Below are 6,000 nucleotides of genomic sequence, written 5' to 3' on the forward strand. Positions count from 1 at the left end.
CACATGAGCACAAACTCAGAAATGAATAGTTTGAAAGCAGGTTTTTGAAGAAAAAAAATAAGACAGTGGAATAGAAAGAAGCAAATCTCCTTAAAGCTTGTTTAATATACACTAAAAGTGAATACATTAGAGGGCCAAATGAATAATCATACAGAGTTCCCTGTAAACACACACACTTGCATCTCCTTCAATATGTCAGCAAAATGGGAGAAGACACGTTTGTGTGCATGGCTTTCCCCTTCTGAAATTAGGAAACCTTGCACATAGCAGTAAATGTATTGAATAGATACTTCTTCAGCTCAGTTATTCTATCAGCTGTTCCTGATTTGTTTAGAATTTTAGTTTGACTTTTTTTTTCTTTTATTCCTTCCTTCCCTTCTTTTTATTACAGTTTATTTCTTTCTTTTTGAGTGCCTGGCGCCCATGGGAGTCAGAAGGGCATTGGATCCTGTGGAACTAGAGATACAGATGGTTTCAACCCACCACGTGCATGCTGGGAAACAAACCTTGATCCTCTTACAAGAGCAACGAATGCTCTCAACTGCTACACTATCATCTCTCCAGAGTGCTAGAATTTATTTATTTATTTGTGGTTTTTTTTTTTTTTTCTTTTTCCATACTTCTCTGTGGAGCCCTGGCTGTCCTGGCACTCACTCAGTAACCAGCCTGGCCTAGAACTCAGAGATCTACCTGCCTCTGCCTCCTAAGTGCTGGAATTAAAAGCGTTTGGGACAGAGCTTAGCTAGAATTTTGTTTATTTATATACATGCATATGAGCGCAGGTTCCTTGGGAGGCTAGGAGAGGACTCTGAATCCCCTGGAGCTGGAGTTATGGTTGGTTGTGAGCTGCCAGGTATGGGTTCAGAGAGCTGAACTCAGGAACTCTGCAAGAGCAGTAGATACTCTTAACCAACCATGGAACCATCTTTCCAGCCCAGGGAAGCATTTTTTTTTTTTTCAGAATGTCCCTAAATTTGAGTCATCTGATATTTTCATCATGTTCAGACTATGTCATGAGTTTTGGGTCCTGACTTATTTTTATAGTCAGCAAATGTCAGCATTTATTTTCATGGTTACATTAACCATTACGGATATTAACTCCACAGAACACCCTTTAAGTAAAAGGGATTAAATTAAATCAGTTGAGTAAGATCATGTAATTAGAGTGAATCTTCTGATTTGAGATACAGTTCTCACATTACTGTCTCAAAAAGGGCAACATCAAAATTACTTCATGTTTAAAAAAAAATTATTTAAACTTAGAAAATGACAGCACTCACTGCCCAAGTTCCTCTTGAAGCTGTAAGGCATTGGTTTTCTTTCTATACATAAAAATTTTCTTTTGTACAAACTGGATTATAGACATATGCTAATTTTAATTAGCTGTTAATTTTTAATGTATCGTTTATACCCTGCTGTTTTAGTTGGTTTTAATGCAGTGAAGAAACACCACAACCATAGCAATTCTTATAAAGGAAAACATTTAATTGGGGCTGGCTTACAGTTTCAGAAGTTCAGTCCATTATCACCGTGGCCAGATGCATGGCAGCATCCAGGCAGGCAGGGGGTTGGAGCTGAGAGTTCTACATCTTGATCAGCAAGCAGCAGAAGACTGGGTGCCCCATGACTCTAAGAGAGCCATACCTAGTCAAACGGTGACACCGCCTATATAACAGATATCCCTGGAATCCTTTTTACTGCTTGTGTAAAATTTCATAGCACAGATATTTTATTTAATATACTTGTGGCTAAGCATCCACACAGAATTGTGCAAACTTCCAGGGGCCTAAGATTAAATGTCTTTAATGTGCTGCTAGGTTTCTTCCTTTAATTCCTTTTTCTGCCTGTTGTTTTTTTGTTCTTTGTTTGGAAATGAGGTCTCCTTGTATGTGCCAGACTCACCTTGCCCTCTCTGTATAGTTCTCAGCAATCTGTACTTACAACTCTCCTGCCTCAGCCTCCCTACCACACCTGGCTACCAACTCTACTGGCCAACTTGATACCATGAATCAATGGACCCCTTCCTCTTATTTTGTTGACTTCCTTTGACTACTGAGTGGAAGGAGCATTTTCTTTTTTAAATGTTAGAACCTTTTGTGTAATACGCTTTTTAAATTTATATTTCATGGGTTTGAGTGTGTTGCTGCATATGTGTATGGTCACCACGTGTGTGCCTCTTGCTGGTAAAGATTAGATGGTGCCAGTTCTCTTGGAGCTGGAGTTACAGACAAAAGTGAGCTGCCGTGTGGGTGCTAGGAATTGAATCCAGGTCCTTCAGAGGTGGTGCGGCCAGTGTTCTTAACTGTGGCGACTCTCCTCCCCCCCCCCCCTTCATTTGCTTCTTGAAGTGACATTGAATTTTCTCTCTCAATGATGTCTTACTATTAGGAAGTGTGAGCTAGAGTCATTTGGTTTTGGCCTGTGGAAGGAGTAAGGTTTTTTTTTTTTTTTTTTTTTTTTTAAACATTTGTTTTATGGCAGGAGGGCTGGGCATGCAGACTCAAAGGAAAACTTGGTGAAGTCGGTTCTCTCCTTCTATCACGTGAGTCCCAGGTATAAGCTCGGGTCCTTGTACTTAGCTACAAGCACCTTTACCCACCGAGCCAGCCCAGCAGTCCTGTGCTTTGGTCTCAGTGTAGAGGTCCATTCTGGATCTCAGTCCCCTCAGGACAGCCACTGAGCCCTCAGGTTCCTCAGTGTCAAACCCTCACCTCTTAGTGCTTTCCTCTCCAGCCAGGCAATGTCCTGGTCACCACAGCTCCAAGCTTTAGCAGAGGAAAAAGAAATGGCAAATTCAAAAGCACACTGCTACCGGGCAGTGGTGGCACACGCCTTTAATCCCAGCACTTGGGAGGCAGAGGCAGGAGAATTTCTGAGTTTGAGGCCAGCCTGGTCTACAGAGTGAGTTCGCCAGGGCTACACAGAGAAACCCTGTCTCAAAAAAAAAACAACAACAACAACAACAACAACAAAAAAAAAAAACCAAAAAACAAAAGCACACTGCTTCGGACACTGGCAAATCCAGGCTGCATTCCACCTCCAAGGAAATGCATTCCAAAGATAGCGGGTTGACTCTGCTGTAAAAAGCTTATCTTCAGCTGGGTGGTGGTAGCACATGCCAGCACTAGGGAGGCAGAGGCAGGCAGATCTCTGAATTGGAGGCCAGCCTGGTCTACATACAGAGGAAGTTCCAGGACAGCCAGGGCTACACAGAAAAACCCTGCCTTGAAAAACTAAAATACAAACAAACAAACAACTAAAGAAAGAAATAATCCCATCTTTTCTACAGTTAGCCCCAAAGCTTCATACTAGCTGTAGTCTTGGTACTGTGGTGACTAGAGATTCCTCACCCACTGGTTCTGCACTTCCCTCACACCCAGGCCTGCTTTCCCAGCAAGGAATTGATTCCAGAGTCTCAAGCCCAGCTCAGGAAAGTCAAGATTTCTCTTCTGGTTTCCTCTTCATTTTCATTTAGGACATTTAAAATAATGTCAACTTGAGGGTAGATGCCAAGACTGAAAGCTAACAGAAAGATTCAAAAGGAAAGACTGCATTAGAGACGGCCCAAGTCAGGTCCTAACCTGATAAACACCACTTCCAAAGGCAACATGGGAGGAAATAGCCTATTTCATCTTATAGCTCGTAGTCTATCATGAAGGGACGTTAGGGCAGGAGGTCAAGCAGGAACCTGGAAGCAGGAACTGAAGCAGAAGTCATTAAAGGAACAGTGTTTATTGACTTCTTCATTTCTCTTTCTTTAATACCCAGGGTCACCTGGCCGGCCAGAGAGGGCACTGCCCACAGTGAGCCGGAACCTTCCACATCAATCAAGAAATCCCCCACAGACTTGCCTACAGGCCAATCCTACGGAGGCATTTTCTCAGTTGAAGTTCCCTTCTCGAAGATAACACTAGAGCCGGGCAGTGGTGGTGCACGCCTTTAATCCCAGCACTTGGGAGGCAGAGGCAGGCAGATTTCTGAGTTCAAGGCCAACCTGGTCTACACGGTGAGTTCCAGGACAGCCAGGGCTACACAGAGAAACCCTGTCTCGAAAAACCAAAAAAAAAAAAAGAAGATAACACTAGCTTGTGTTAACTTGACCACCCCCCAGAAAATTTACCACCATCAACAAACAGAGATAGTAAATGTAGTTTGCTTTTTTTAAAAATAATTTGATCAAAACTGGGGCCTGGAGAGATGATTAAATGCTTGGTGTTTATGCATGAAGGCCTGAGTTCACACAAAAACTAGTGGGGTAGTGTGCATGTAACCTCAGCATAACAGAAACAACTGAAGTCTAGAAGTTTCTAACCAGTCAGTTTAGTCAAAACAGCAAGCTCCAGGTTCATCATAGGATCCTGTCAATAATAATAATAATAATAATAATAATAATAATAATGTGGAGAGCAATAGAAGCCGACACCCAGCCCCTGACCTCATGCAAGGGCACACAGGCACACACACAGCTAAACAACAAATACAAATTGATCAAAATGTATATACTAATGGTGTATACTGTGGTGTTTTAAAATATGTATATATCATGGAATGATTAATTGGGCAAATTAACATGTGTTACCTTACATATTTATCCTTTTTTAAAAAATTAGTTTAAAACGCTTAAATATTAGGACTTAGAACTGGCAAGATGGCTTCCGTGGGGAAAGGCATTTGTTGCTAAGACTAATGAGCTAAGGGCCCTCATGGCGGGATGAGGTTTTTCTAATGTAATAAAAAAATGTTTAAATCTACTGTCTTGGCAATCTTCAAGTATACAGTTGTTGTTATTAATGACAGTCACCGAACTGTACAGTGAGCCTTAACTGATCCCATCTAATCGAAACTTTGAATACTTTAGCCAGTCTCCATTCCTCTTCCTGCCTCAGCCCCTGGTAACCAGCATTCTCCCCTTCCTGTTTGACCAGCAACCTCCCTTAGATGTGAGCTCACACAGTAGTTATCTTTCTACTATCTTTCTAGTAGTTATCTATCTATCTATCTATCTATCATTTAGCACAATGTCCTAGAAGGTGGTCTAATTCTAAAGCTACAAATCAGAAACCATCTAACATCCCTCCAGGTCACAGCGCTGACCACAGATCTGGCTGGATGCAACTGCATTACAGACACATTTTCTTGAGCACATGTAAACTGCCTGCATTCCCTTGCTGACAACCTCACGTAGCCATCCACTTTCAATATTAATGCAGCATGGGATGCAGCAAGGGAAACAGGAGGGATGCAGCCTAGGCTGAAGCTGGGCTCCGGGCCAGGATACAGAATGCGTCTGGGCACGTCTGAAGGGCTTGCCAGAAGTCTCTCAGCAGGAGGGATTGAGGAGGCTCACAGAAAATAACATCCTGAGGCAGTGGGTGTGGGGACTTGTCACAGTTTTCAGAGTCACCAGGGAAACTTTGAAAAACAATGGCTTCCTGCACAAGTACATCCCTCCTTCTAGAAAGCCCTTACTCTCTGCCCCCTGGTCCCCCTCCATCCATAGGTGCCCAATGGCAAATGATACCATTTCAGCATCAGACTCAGCCCTTGTACATAGCAGGCCTCACAGGCCTGTTAAGTTCCAGAGCAAGCAAGTTCCAAAGCTCTAGGACTGAGCCTGCTCAGTCAACACTTTTATACTTCAGGGACTGCCTGCCTGCCATCAGGACGTCTCAATAGTGATCACAGACCCTGGATCACAGTTCAAGGATAGGCCCAGGCATCTATGAACCCCTGGAACAACACACGGTTTACTGAAAGTGTGTTTCCTTTTCTGTGACTTTCGTCAGGTTATAAAAAGAGTGTGGCGATTAACACCAACTGCCCTGGCAGCTGCCAAAAAAACATTAGTGAATAGATTTTTGTAAGATCATGAAAATGTTTCTATGGCAGGTATTAGCTAGATAACAATGCTGCCCTTCCCATGAATATGACTTGTTTTTACTTTAACCTGCCAAGACATTAGTTACATGAAAAAAAAAAAAAAAAGAAAGAAAGAAAAGT

This window comes from Arvicanthis niloticus, chromosome 2 (assembly GCF_011762505.2).
Source record: "Arvicanthis niloticus isolate mArvNil1 chromosome 2, mArvNil1.pat.X, whole genome shotgun sequence".
NCBI lineage: Eukaryota > Metazoa > Chordata > Mammalia > Rodentia > Muridae > Arvicanthis > Arvicanthis niloticus.